At 44.2% G+C, this 15,456-nt stretch overlaps 2 long non-coding RNA genes across 4 annotated transcripts in view; one reads left to right on the top strand and one right to left on the bottom strand.

Moving 5' to 3' along the window:
- LOC145448396 (uncharacterized) overlaps nucleotides 1-15,456 on the top strand; it is a 445,163-nt gene that overhangs the window by 195,703 nt on the left and 234,004 nt on the right. The window lies entirely within an intron of this gene.
- LOC145439647 (uncharacterized) lies at nucleotides 8,794-13,101 on the bottom strand. The gene is made up of 2 exons (XR_013915307.1): nucleotides 10,474-13,101; nucleotides 8,794-8,972 (listed from the first exon to the last, which is right to left on the bottom strand). It is a non-coding gene; the product is annotated as an uncharacterized LOC145439647 (long non-coding RNA).

Genomic DNA, 15,456 nt, shown 5'->3' with positions numbered 1-15,456 from the left:
GTTATTTGAGCCTTGCATTTTTTTGGGTTATCGGGATATGGAGAGACAATGTATTTTACGCGAATGCGTACAATGTGACAAAAGGTTATGTAGCAATCAGGATGAATGCCAGACAATCGTTTCACGTTCCAGAACATAATTTGAATGAGAGGTAGGTAGACTTGGTGAAGATGTGAGGATATGTATCGTCATTTGTGGTTAAATGTTGTAGGGTGGAGTGAAAATGACTTTTCTTCAAATCGAAAAAAGGGGATTCTTAAGTCCCGAAAAATGACTTGAAACTTCAATACCAATTGGTTTTAGGGGATTGCCTCCATTTTCCAGCCAGCATCCCCCAATTTCTGCGCAAGAGGTGGTGAAATTGCCCATCTCGACAATCACTGGTCGTAGGGTCATGAAAGCTGCCAAAACATCATGTTTCTATCTACCTTAGAAGCAAGTTTTGTCTATTGCGAACACAAAACGAGTTACAGCCGAAAAACACTGGATTTTTGAAGCCGATAAATGGCGGTATAACTAACTTACATGTTAGTGTGATTTACACAAGAACAGCTAAATAAATCCAACTCGTAATGTAATTTTTTTTTACTTTTTTGTTTTTTGACATGTCAAAAAATCGCCCTAGTAATGACTTTGAATCATGTATATTACTTATTTGACTTTACTATAGTTACTTGACTCGTGACTTGACTTGACTTGAGTTGACTTGACTCGGGTCGCCTCCAAAAATCGACTGACCATTGTCACCTATGAAAATCAAGTGAATTGACTTGACTTGACTAGAGGAGGGCTGTGTTCCAATATTACTGATGTTCTTGAGCAGTCATCACTAAGGGTTTTTGCATATGACATGCAATCAGAGTTCAAAAAACTAGTTGACAGTATTGAGCGACCATAGATGTCTGATTGACTTCAATAGCTGTTGTAAATAAATTCATTACATACTGTTTTTGATATTATGTTTTAAACTTGAAGTTTGCATTGAATGCAATTGATTTCTTGCAGAGGTAATTAAAATCGCGATTAAGGTAAAATATATATATTCTGTAATCTGGCCCGCCCAGTCCTTAATTTTCCCATATCCGGCTCACCGATCGGAGAAGTTGCCCGGCCCTGGCTTAGGGCAAGTGCAAAACGATATACATACAGCCAGGGTTGCCAGACATCTTTCGAGAAAAAGGGCCAAACAGCGCCGGAAAAGGGGCCAAAAAGGGCCAAATTGTTCAATAACGTTAATAACGTTGACAAAAATTACCCACAGTGCTTTTGTCAATCACCTGGATTTCCAGTCTTATATTAGGACACCAAATCAACGACCTACAACTACACTGGATCCAACCACAATAACTGCTACTATTTCAAGCAGTTTCCAACTGAATATGACATCGTAAAAGAAAACATTTTGTGCAATAATATGAGAGTAATTAAATTTTATAAATTTTAATTTAAAATTGAGAGAATAGTTTCTTTACAGTTGAAACTTATCCAACTTATACTTAAGTTTTAGGTTTTTCACGAAAAACTCTCCGGTTATGTTGAAGTTTTTTTTCTCTGTACTTTCTACAATCAATAAGTACTATTTCTGCTACTTAGCTTCAAGCCATGTTCGATGCTTTTTCGTCCACCTGTTCCCAAATCTGTGTTTACAATTTCAACACAGTCTACATTCTACAAAAACAAATCCAAATCTTCATCTTCTACTGTGTTTCCACTGAATCTTTGACATTGGCAAAAACATTGTCAGCTCAATTTGCGAGATACATTTATTTGAATAGCTAGTTTGATGGCAGTGGCGGCTCGTCCTATAGGGCAACTGGGGCATTGCCCCACCTAAAATTATGTTCAATAAAAATTCTTTACCATTTATAGACGCACACCTATCTATATAAACCGAAATCACAGCGAAAATCGTATACTTCTTGTCCTTTCGCTGGTAAATGCCCATATATAGCGAAGTCTATGCGAAAATCAAATTCTCTTCTGTGTTTTCGCTTTGCGAATGCCTAGCCGGGGCTTGCCCCGGTAGCGCTCATAACAAGCTTTCACTGTCTATTCTCTCAAAACCGCGCATAATAAAGAAACGGTGATTTACTCTCTCCTATTCATAAAATTACCGAGCAACCGGGGCACGATAGCTCTGTGCCCTTAAGGTGTGATGTAACAATCGTATCTATAGCTGAACTCTGTTACCGTCATATGCGTTTAGTCGACCTTTGTTGGTATAGGTCGATTTTAATGGGGTTTCACACCATGAAAACTCTTGAAACTTGTTATGTCATGTCGTGATGGTGGTATTTAACACTGCCCCAAGTTTCAGGGTTTCTACTTAAAGTTTAGGGTAGTAATTCCGTTTCCGAAGTTGAGTGTGTGCTGATCCGTCATGTATCGCAAACAGATTTTACTCAAAAGCCGGTATTGGTATCCATTGGTTTTGACGGTGTTCAATACTGAGATCGGTTATGACATTTGGCACGGTAAGTCTTAATGTTAGTATCGAACGCTGTACCAAGTTTTAAGTTTGTCACTGAACTGTGTTAGTGGTAATTTCGTTTCCTAATTCGAGTGAGAGCTGACTCGTCATTTATCGCTAACAGATTATACGCAAAGCCGGTATTGGTCTCTATTGATTTTAACGATGCTCCTTACCTAGATCCGTCATAAGCTTTTGCACGGTATGTCTTGATTTTAGTATCGAACGCTGTGCCAAGTCTCAAGGTTGACACTCAATGATTAGGGCAGTAATTTCGTTATCAAGGTCGAGTATGGTAAAGATGTGCTCCGATCTGACACTTTAGCCTACAACACATTGCGGATTTCACGCAAAAGCCGGTGTATCTGCGGTAACGTTAAGTCAGATGATGATATCATTCTCAGTTTGCATTCAAATATTTACTTTGATCGTATATTCTCCAATGTCAATTTCACCGTGAAATTGTGGCCTTCAAGCCATTTGCGTACAACCCCTCGTCACTTGATCAGCCTATTCCTCAGTAAATTTTACGCAAAATTCGGTGTTGGTCTGTTCGCATTAATTTTGACAGTGTACCATACCGAAAAGGGCCATGAGGCCACTTCTCGATAATGTCATGTAACAGTGTACCAAGTTTAAGGCTTTCATCCACGTATTTATTCGGTAATATATTTTTCAAAGGCGATTTCGCAGCAGACCTATAAGACAGTAATAAAACGTATGTGTCGTGTTACAGTCTCCAGTTTCAAGGCCAAAATCTCTTATGCTGTACCGAGACCAAATTTCCGAGGCTGCTATTCTTAGTCCTTTACAATGATGTTTTGGATTCAATAGGACAGGCCCAATCTATGAGATAACAATTGCGTATCTGTCCGAATTCGTTGACCTTTCAAATTAGGCTTACGCTATCTCTCGAGTTATAGTCATTTCCATTTCGGCAGATAATTAGTCAGGTCTAATGCGAACATGAACCGTGTTGAATCTTTGTTCCGTACGCCGTTTACGCAGTTACCACACTTCAAGTCACAGCTCACCAGCGGACCTCTCGTGGCACATACGTTAAAATCACTGTTGCCGGGAAATTCATGTTACCGTACCATCATTAAGTTACTCGTTTACGTTGGAAAACGCCATTGTGACGTCATCTTGATAAAAAGTCGCTTGCAGCCCTTGCCCCACCACCCGATATTGTCACGAGCCGCCACTGTTTGATGGTATGTCTCAACTGCTTCCAAAAAGGGCCAAATATTGAAATTAAAGGGCCAAGGGGCCAAATTAATTTTTGGGAGCCAACTGCCTCTAAAAAGGGCCAAATTTACGGAATTTGGCCCAAAAAGGGCCAATCTGGCAACCCTGCATACAGCGGTTACTAGGCAAGCGGTATCCTCGGTTTCAAAGGACGTCATGCATCGATGGTTCCTCACCTTTCTAGCAGTATAGTTCTTTTAAATGTTTATAATACGTACCCTATTTGAATGTGGGCTTTATCGACTGATCCGATAATATCGATATGTACAGTAGAATAAAATTCGGAGAGATGACAAAACCAAATAGATTATGAAGGAAATGTAATATCGAAATGCATGATGTTATGTATTTGACGCCTTTCGTTATTCCGCGTGGTGGAGCTAATGTCTCACGTGCATCAATGGCTCTGAGTCAAAACATGGAATGAAATCAGCTGATCGAGTGTTCTAATACAAGTTTTAAATCGAGCAGACGTTGGAGATATAGCTAACATGTTTCACAGTACAGACTGATTCACTTATATTACTGGCTAAAGTGAAAAAGAACGACATGGTACAGTTTTACACCTGAATTTAGGAAGTATAGATGGATCTACATGTTGCCGAATGGGCGAATACGCAAACCTAACCTAGCTTGATGTTGATTGTAGGTAGACCATGTGTTGCAAAGGCTATAGGCATACCGTTTCGCGCTTCTACCGTCCTCACATACAATACTACAGTCTTGGTATATCGATAGGACTTGAGGTTACCAACTGAAAATTGTGATGGCCTCTTGCTGGATGAGTGTGTTATGAAAGGTTTGGTCTGATGTGAAATCTTTTGAAATAGTAACATGACTTGATAGTCGATACCGGTAACCCCGGACTCCGGAAATCGCCCTCGACAAGAAAGAAGTGTTTATGTGTTCGATCAATATGCTCGAAAGTGTAATATTGGTACGTTTAGCGTGATATGTTTGGTGTGCCAAGACGGTTCTCAGCGTCTTGCTTCACACCTGTGTGTAGTAAGTATAGAGTCTTTAGTCTGCACGTGACACCTACAGGGTTGGTTCGATTGGTTTGAAATATGGACAAATATGTTAGAAATGAGGTGAGTCTCATGTCAGAAATGAGGATAGTCATGTCAGAAATGAGGATAGTCATGTCAGAAATAAGGATAGTCGCTATATTCACTATAAAGTCAGTTACAGTACCAGGCACGACTTTCTAGTGCTGCTAACCCAGTCCGAACACATCCCAGACATGATGTCCAAACACGCCCCAGACACGATGTCCGGGTATCAACACAGGCCGAACACGCCCAAGACACCATGTCCGAATGGCAACACAGGCCGAAAACACCCCAGACATGATGTCTGAACACGCCCCAGATACGATGTCCGGGTATCAACACGGGCCGAACACGCCCAAAAGACACCATGTCCGAATGGCAACACGGACCGAACACGCCCCAGACACGATGTCCGAGTGTCAACTCAGATCCGAAAACAACCCAGACACCATGCTTGAATGGCCGAACATGTCCCAGACACGATGTCCGATTGGCAGCACAGGCCGAACACACCACAGACATGATGTCCAAACACGCCCCAGATACGATGTCCGGGTATCAACACAGGCCGAACACGCCCTAGACATCATGTGTGAATGGCAGTACAGGCCGAACACCCCCCACCCCCCAGACATGATGTCCGAACACGCCCCAGATACGTTGTCCGGGTATCAACACGGCCGAACACACCCAAGACACCATGTCCGAATGGCAGCTCAGATCCGAAAACAACCCAGACACCATGCTTGAATGGCCGAACATGCCCCAGACACGATGTCCGATTGGCAGCACAGGCCGAACACACCACGGACATGATGTCCAAACACGCCCCAGATACGATGTCCGGGTATCAACACAGGCCGAACACGCCCTAGACATCATGTGTGAATGGCAGTACAGGCCGAACACCCCCCCCCCCAGACATGATGTCCGAACACGCCCCAGATACGTTGTCCGGGTATCAACACGGCCGAACACACCCAAGACACCATGTCCGAATGGCAGCACAGGCCGAACACACCCCAGACATAATGTGTGAATGGCATCATAGGCCGCAGACACAATGTCCGAACACAGCCGAGACACCATGTTTGAATGGCCGAACATGCCCCAGACACGATGTCCGATTGGCAGCACAGGCCGAACACACCCCAGACATGATGTCCAAACACGCCCCAGATACGATGCCCGGGTATCAACACAGGCCGAACACGCCCAAGACACCATGTCCGAATGGCAACACAGGCCGATAACACCCCAGACATGATGTCCAAATACGCCCCAGATACGAAGTCCGGGTATCAACACGGGCCGAACACGCCCAAGACACCATGTCCGAATGGCAACACAGGCCGAACACACCCCAGACACGATGTCCAAGTATCAACACAGGCCGAACACGCCCAAGACACCATGTCCGAATGGCAACACGGACCGAACACGCCCCAGACACGATGTCCGAGTGTCAACGTCAACTCAGATCCGAAAACAACCCAGACACCATGCTTGAATGGCCGAGCATGCCCCAGACACGATGTCCGATTGGCAGCACAGGCCGAACACAACCCATACATGGTGTCGGAACGCCCCAGACACGATGTGCTATTGGCAACACAGTCCCAACACCCCCAGACACGATGTTAATAAGGTTGGTCGTGTTTGAAATAAGGTCAGTCTAGTGTTTGAAATAAGGATAGTCATGTTAGAAATAAGGATAGCCATGTTTGATATAGGGATAGTCATGTTTGAAATAAGGATAGTCTCATGTTTGGAATGAGGATAGTCATGTCAGAAATGAGGATAGTCATGTCAGAAATAAGGATATAGTCGCTATATTCACTATAAAGTCAGTTACAGTACCAGGCACGACTTTCTAGTGCTGCTAACCCAGTCCGAACACATCCCAGACATGATGTCCGAACACGCCCCAGATACGATGTCCGGGTATCAATACAGGCCGAACACGCCCGAGACATCATGTCCGAATGGCATCACAGGCCGAACACACCCCAGACATAATGTGTGAATGGCATCATAGGCCGACCACATCCCAGACATGATGTCCGAAGTCGCCGCAGACACAATGTCCGAACACAGCCGAGACACCATGTTTGAATGGCCGAACATGCCCCAGACACGATGTCCGATTGGCAGCACAGGCCGAACACACCCCAGACATGATGTCCGAACTCGCCGCAGACACGATGTCTGAGTGTCAACTCAGGCCGACACGCCACAGATATAATGTCTGAATGGCATCATAGGCCGAACACGCCCCAATAAGTTCGCTATCTCGTGTCGCAAATTTATAAGGTTGAACTTACTTAATACAGCCATAATGCACATTTTACCTCATTTTGACGTGTCGCTAGCAATAAAGCACAAGTATGTTTTGGAATGTAATCAAATGTATTGCAAACAAGAATATTCATGAATGCTAGCTAGGAGAAATCTCAAGATCATGCGTTGTCATGCAAATATTTGTGTAGTCCAGTGGTTCCCAACGTGGGCGATATCGCCCCCCGGGAGGCGATTTGTCGGTCCAGGGGGGCGAAAATAGCCAAGGGGGCGATAGGGGGCGAAAACGGACGAAGGGGGCGATAGGGGGCGATGGCGCGTTGAAATGGCTATATTGGCGTCCATGACCGTAACTGCCACACCCAAACCCCAATTGGGATGGGGGCCCGAGATCGAAGGAGGCCCACAATTCTTTCGTGAATTAACAATAATTATTGTGGAAATTTAGGCAACTTTTTCAAAAAAATTCCGCGCTGCGCGCCTTTTCTTGGTCTCATATTTCTTACTTATTGGATACCCTTCCTCCAAGAAATAATATGCATGAGTTATATAAATGGGCATCTCGGCATCAGTCACACCATGTCGCACCAAGAGATATGTATAGTCTCAGGCCATGTAACATGCGACTCCGAGAAGTGGGCCAGAACGCGAAAACCTTAGGGAAAAGGCCTGCCTTTATGCTGACCGACTTCGATATATATACGATAGACATATATATTTAATTGTATATATGCGCCTAAATGGCTGGCGCCAAATGTTCCTGTCCTGGCAATCAGAACCCCACAAAATTATGCCATCTCGCAGAGAAAAATTAATTGCCTGTGCAGACATACCAATTTCAACTCGTGTGAATCTTTTAGCTTAGTACGTATGGGCGATTTGAATATCTTTTGGCATAGCAGACAGGCCACAAAATGTCATTACGTAACGAAGTCATTATACCCACGGGTTCGCCCGAATATGTTAAATTATTATTTACGGGCCCTACATTTTCCAAGACACCTAACTCAGCTTTACCGGTAAATCTGAATACATGAGCAGAGAGAGGATAAGAAATTGATAGAAATATATATGCAATTCCCGATCATATTGACCAATTCAATCATACCGATGGAAATTTTTCGCGCTTCGCACGAATTAAGCCGACTAACTAATGAGTCCAACAATTTGTGCTGAGAAGTAGCGGTGAAGAGGTATCGGGGGAGTTGGGTATGAGGGGTGCAGAAGTTTGCTTTATCGCCCTATGGAGGGGGGGGGTCAAGACCAACGTATTGGGGGCTGACGAAGTGCTGTTATGGTCCTTTTGGAATCAAGTCGGAGAAATCACCTTTTTTGTTACTCAGCTCACCAAAATTTAGCTGGGAAAGTGAAATTTCGCGGTCGAGCCGAAAAGTTGACCTTTTTTCTTAGTCAAACCTAGGCACGAAATGATTGATGCATGTTGGTCGCGTCTTTCGATATTGATTTGTCCATGCGCCGAATAGCCCTGTCCTCGCAAAATTAGCCCAGCGATGTACAACAGGCCCGCAATATAGTCAAATGACAATATTATTGGCCTATGAACTTCAAAAAAATTTCGCGCGGCTAGTGGCCCGCGCGATAATTCGTCAATCGAATGTGGCCCGTTAGCTGAAAAGGTTGGCCAGCCCTGATCTAGATGAAACAATTCTGTGTTTCAAAATGAGTCCAATCTGAAATGCAGTCACACTTGATGCCACAATCGACTTGGTGTGTGTCTCGTTTTATTCCACTCCAGTCTTGTTGCTTGATGGTGTGTAATGTATTGAAATTGTTGAGAGCAATATATATTCAATAACGAGATGAATGGTTGAAATTGGTAGCGGTGATACGTTGCATGAGTCGGACGAGTACACCTTGACAGGTGCCTGCACAGCAGTATTGCTCTGTAAAATAAACATATTATATATTTTGTGCAGGCTTGATGGATTTCTTTTATGAAGCTGCAGAAAGAGGAAGTCGATGGATTAAACGCAAGAAAATCAAATTTCTGGAAGAAGTATAGAAGCACAAAACAGGAAACTCGTCCAGGAAAATTACAAATTGACGGACAATTATTGCTAGTGAAGTTCAGTTCTCAGAGGAGCATCATAATGCCAAAAGATGCGGAGAAGCTGAAATTTTATGCTAGACTACATTAAATTCTTTCTGAATTGTCCGACTTATCCTACTGACGTCAAATTTATAGTATTGCTGTAAGCATAGTATTAAACCATTGGGTCAGCCACATGTAACTGCTTCATTAAATCGCGATTTGGCCATGTAGATATGTGGTTCTTAAAAATGCACCATTTGCATTCATTCATGATTTCTCAAATCTAGAATGATTACTGACTGTCAATAAATGACATACAACTTTGAAAGGATTGATGGATTGGATTGTGGTACACTTACTTTTGTGCAGGAACTATTCACAGGGATCATTTCAGATCGAAATACTAGTTAAATATGTGGATTCGACAAGGAATGCAAGAAAAAGATGGAGTTCAGCTATGGTGAGCCAGGCAATGCTATCATGGCAGAAAAGGGATTCACCATTGAGTCTGAAATCAAGAAATTGAATCTAGATTTAAATATTCCTTCACATGATTTACACAACGTCAAATGCCTGAGCCAGACTGTTCCACAACAAGAAAGATGGCGAGAGAACGTATTCATATTGAACAGCTGATCGGAAGAATCAAGGAGTATAAAATTTTGTCCGGTGTCATACTATGCAGCATTGTGTATCACAACCAGAGGTGGTCAAAGTAGTCAAGAAATCTACTCAAGTAGAAGTAGAAGTAGCGACGAAAAAATCTACTCAAGTACGAGTAGAAGTACTTCTTCCATGAGCAACCTAAAACTACTTGAAGGTGAAGTAGAATTGACTGACTTTAAAAGTACTCAAGTAAGTAAGTAGTTGTGAAAATGATCCTAATTCGTTCACGTGGATTGTGAACAGGTGACGAGCTTGATTCATATTAATGCATACCAACAGGCAACAGGTATCCAATTTTCGATAGCATAAGCATTCATTCTCATTATGATAGTATTGATATGGAAATGCTATACTAATCCTCTGTTTTCTCGAACAGCACGTTTTAGAAAATAGCATGGTACGGCGCCATCCCCCATATTATAAGGCCCGTAGTTTAGTCGAAGAGTAATACGGAGAAGTTATATAGAATACGGTGTAAACACTTTGCGCAATTAGTAAGAGATCAAGATCAAGAGATCGAGCACACGCAAGGTCGTAGCCAGAAAAACAATTTTTTTTTGGGGGGGGGATTATGGCTTTAGGGGAGCTCTCCCGTGGGAACATCTCGCAGAACCGTACATCCTGCCATAGGCAATTTCATCACTACCCTTTATACATACGATTCTTAGACGCACACAGACACATACCCTATGGAAGCTTCCAGTTGCCAACTATAGCTTATCTATATCGAAGGCTTCGGAATACATGGGTCGGATTTATGGTGGTCAATCATTTCGGGAGCGCACTTTGCGGAGTAGCATGTAGCATACTTTATATATCTTCGTGTGTCCCGAAACGGTAGCCTAGTTGCCGGAGCTAACAGTTCCCAACCGCCATACTGAACTGACACTCTAACAGACTCAATCAACCCAACGACCTCGGGCTACACTAGTGTATCTACTGGTCCTGTTGTATTCTCATAATTGAGAATGCAGCTAAATTCAATAATGGGTATTTGCGGAATAATTTTTTTTCGTGACACCGATAACAAAATCAAGACATGAACGGACACCAAATCGCGCCAAGCGCGAAGAAAAATTTTAGGTTGCATACTTTTGCCCCAAAATACTCTAATATCTATTGATTTTACGAAAATTTTCAATAAATTTGGGGGGGGGGGGGCAACCGCCCCTTTCGTCCCCCCTGGCTACGCCAGTGCGTCCAACATCCAACTTCGCATCGGCTTTTGAAATTATAGACGTGTAACCAGGAGTCTTCGATATTTATATGTGTGAGCCCCAAATATTCCTGTCCTTGTCAAATAAACCCAGCGGCAAACACAGGCGACCCGCAATAAATGCAAGGGACATTAGTATCGGCCGAACTCATAAATTAACTTTGAATGAAACTACAATTTACCAATACCGATCTTGATCGAAAGCTATTTCGCAAATACAATTTTAAAGCTGGCAGGTCAACGGAACCACCAATAAATATAGCCGTCCAAGTCTGAAATCTGGAAATCGGCATTTTTCCGAATGATCGCTCGATAAAATTCCATTATCCTGGTCAATTATTCATTCGGACATCGTGTCTTAAGCGTATTCGGCCTGTGTTGATACTCGGACATCGTGTCTGGGGCGTGTTCGGTCCGTGTTGCCATTCGGACATGGTGTCTTGGGTGTGTTCGGCCTGTATTGATACTTGGACATCGTGTCTGGGGCGTGCTTGGACATCATGTCTGGGGTGTGTTCGGCCTGTGATGCCATTCGGACATGGTGTCTCGGGCGTGTTCGGCCTGTATTGATACCCGGACATCGTATCTGGGGCGTATTCGGACATCATGTCTGGGGTGTTATCGGCCTGTGTTGCCATTCGGACATGGTGTCTTGGGCGTGTTCGGCCTGTGTTGATACCCGATCATCGTATCTGGAGCGTGTTTGGACATCATGTCTGGGGTGTGTTCGGCCTGTGCTGCCAATCGGACATCGTGTCTGGGGCATGTTCGGCCATTCAAATATGGTGTCTCGGCTGTGTTCGGACATTGTGTCTGCGGCGACTTCGGACATCATGTCTGGGATGTGGTCGGCCTAATGCCATTCACACATTATGTCTGGGGTGTGTTCGGCCTGTGCTGCCATTCGTACATGGTGTCTTGGGTGTGTTCGGCCGTGTTGATACCCGGACATCGTATCTGGCGCGTGTTCGGACATCATGTGTGGGATGTGTTCGGACTGGGTTAGCACTAGAAAGTCGTGCCTGGTACTGTAACTGACTTTATAGTGAATATAGCGACTATCCTTATTTCTGACATGACTATCCTCATTTCTGACATGACTATCCTCATTTCTGACATGAGACTATCCTTATTTCAAACATGACTATCCCTATATCAAACATGGCTATCCTTATTTCTAACATGACTATCCTTATTTCAAACACTAGACTGACCTTATTTCAAACACGACCAACCTTATTAACATCGTGTCTGGGGGGTGTTGGGACTGTGTTGCCAATAGCACATCGTGTCTGGGGCGTTCCGACACCATGTATGGGTTGTGTTCGGCCTGTGCTGCCAATCGGACATCGTGTCTGGGGCATGCTCGGCCATTCAAGCATGGTGTCTGGGTTGTTTTCGGATCTGAGTTGACACTCGGACATCGTGTCTGGGGTGTGTTCGGCCTGTGTTGCCATTCGGACATGGTGTCTTGGGCGTGTTCGGCCCGTGTTGATACCCGGACTTCGTATCTGGGGCGTATTCGGACATCATGTCTGGGGTGTTATCGGCCTGTGTTGTCATTCGGACATGGTGTCTTGGGCGTGTTCGGCCTGTGTTGATACCCGATCATCGTATCTGGAGCGTGTTTGGACATCATGTCTGGGGTGTGTTCGGCCTGTGCTGCCAATCGGACATCGTGTCTGGGGCATGTTCGGCCATTCAAACATGGTGTCTCGGCTGTGTTCGGACATTGTGTCTGCGGCGACTTCGGACATCATGTCTGGGATGTGGTCGGCCTAATGCCATTCACACATTATCTCTGGGGTGTGTTCGGCCTGTGCTGCCATTCGGACATGGTGTCTTGGGTGTGTTCGGCCGTGTTGATACCCGGACAACGTATCTGGGGCGTGTTCGGACATCATGTCTGGGGGGGGGGGGTGTTCGGCCTGTACTGCCATTCAAACATGGTGTCTCGGCTGTGTTCGGACATTGTGTCTGCGGCGACTTTGGACATCATGTCTGGGATGTGGTCGGCCTATGATGCCATTCACACATTATGTCTGGGGTGTGTTCGGCCTGTGCTGCCATTCGGACATGGTGTCTTGGGTGTGTTCGGCCGTGTTGATACCCAGACAACGTATCTGGGGCGTGTTCGGACATCATGTCTGGGGGGGGGGGGTGTTCGGCCTGTACTGCCATTCACACATGATGTCTAGGGCGTGTTCGGCCTGTGTTGATACCCGGACATCGTATCTGGGGCGTGTTTGGACATCATGTCTGTGGTGTGTTCGGCCTGTGCTGCCAATCGGACATCGTGTCTGGGGCATGTTCGGCCATTCAAGCACGGTGTCTGGGTTGTTTTCGGATCTGAGTTGACACTCGGACATCGTGTCTGGGGCGTGTTCGGTCCGTGTTGCCATTCGGACATGGTGTCTTTTGGGCGTGTTCGGCCCGTGTTGATACCCGGACATCGTATCTGGGGCGTGTTCAGACATCATGTCTGGGGTGTTTTCGGCCTGTGTTGCCATTCGGACATGGTGTCTTGGGCGTGTTCGGCCTGTGTTGATACCCGGACATCGTGTCTGGGGCGTGTTTGGACATCATGTCTGGGATGTGTTTGGACTGGGTTAGCAGCACTAGAAAGTCGTGCCTGGTACTGTAACTGACTTTATAGTGAATATAGCGACTATCCTTATTTCTGACATGACTATCCTCATTTCTGACATGACTATCCTCATTTCTGACATGAGACTCACCTCATTTCTAACATATTTGTCCTTATTTCAAACCAATCGAACCAACCTTCCTCCGTGACACCGATTCCATATTGGCTTACAGCTTCTTTTAAACATGATTTTCGAGGTTCCATGGAGTATCGATCTTCCGTTCCTGCCTCGCTCGAGAATACAATTACTGAATATAAAATGATGCTGCAATTCTGATCAAGTTCAACCTTGCCAAACAACATTGTGAAACCTTCAGCCAGCTTACTGGATTGTTTGTGACATTAGGTAACTCCTGTATATATGTAATTTCATGTCAAATGTACCAAGGAGAGATTTGATCTCCATCAAGTTGAAGATTTTGCTGAAATTCGACTCATCAGCTTGTGAAAGGCTATAGTTGAGTAGATAGCTAGCGGTATCCATTTTGAATGAAGTTTTCAAGTTGTCGCGTGATGAAAACAAGCTTTTTTTAGGAAGATCTGAACTTGTGTCTGTATAAATGACCTGGGAATGTTGTCTTGTTGTGTAAATTGATACATTCAGCAAGCCAGTGAGAAAATATTTATCTTTAGTGCCCGGACCCCCTTCTTAGTGCCCCCTTCCCTAACCCTAATATCCACCAACCCTAATCTTGGGATAACCCAACCCTAACTTTGACTCTAACCCACCTCCAATCCCCCTTTCCTCAAACCTTAATATCCAGGCCTCAATAAACCGCACCTCCAATCCCCCAACCCTAATATCCCCCCTCCCATAACCCTAATTTCCGCCAAGCCTACCATCCCCTCCCAAGCCCAAATATCCTTCTTTCCCCAATCCTAATACCCCCCAACCCAACCCTAATATCCGTCTCTACAAAGACAGAAGAAAACAACAATTCATTTTGACGTTTATAAATTTTTATTCGTGTTTATGGGAAATATTCATTGGTGATCATGGTGAACTCTGTTCGATGTCTGCCTACTATCAAAGAAGTGCCAAAATTTTCCCTTCAGTATCAAGAGTTTCTTGTATTCTGTTTTTAGACACCCATCATTCGCTCTTAACTACTTCAATACGCTGTTTTGTGATTGTACTGTAACAGGGAATGTGAAACTCATTGAACTTATCGTTCATTAAGCACAAAATGGTTTCATTGTATTAATATTGCGAAAAATCATGTTTTCTGCACTCAGTGCTACATACCGTACTAGATTTACTCCTAAAATGACATGAAAATCTGAGACCTAGTGGGTCACTGTGTTGTTGACTTGAAATGGAATTACCGATGGACGATGATGCTGGAGACGCAGGAAAAAGGTTTGCTCGTAATTACCAGGCTTACATCCGGGCAAAATCGACTACCAGTAGGCATACATGAGTGATTCTAGTCTGGCTTCACATCAAGTATTTGATAATCACTCATGGTGACGATACAAGTATATGGAGTCTGGGAGACCTGAACGTTTGAGTATGTAGCCTACTTTTCATGCAACTATGAAACATAAGGCCGGCTCTTCACCACATGATGACAAGGTATTTTTCGAAAATACTATATTTGGCTTCGTGACAATGTTGCAAGTCGATCCAGCTACACAGAAATATCATTTACGATAATGTGCAAACTTTGTACAACATGTTTCGTATGTTGCGACACGACCAATCGAGGTTTCAGAAAATTGATGCAATTATAGCTTTTTTATGGAAGTGGTCGTAAAGTTTCATTAGTCCAAAAATCGACTCGAATAATTACAGTTAAAGTAGGC

This window comes from Botryllus schlosseri, chromosome 1 (assembly GCF_051294905.1).
Source record: "Botryllus schlosseri isolate E-star chromosome 1, Bs_hap1, whole genome shotgun sequence".
NCBI classification, from domain to species: domain Eukaryota; kingdom Metazoa; phylum Chordata; class Ascidiacea; order Stolidobranchia; family Styelidae; genus Botryllus; species Botryllus schlosseri.
The sequence above is the reverse complement of the archived record's forward strand: the minus strand, read 5'-3'. Positions and strand labels throughout refer to the sequence as shown.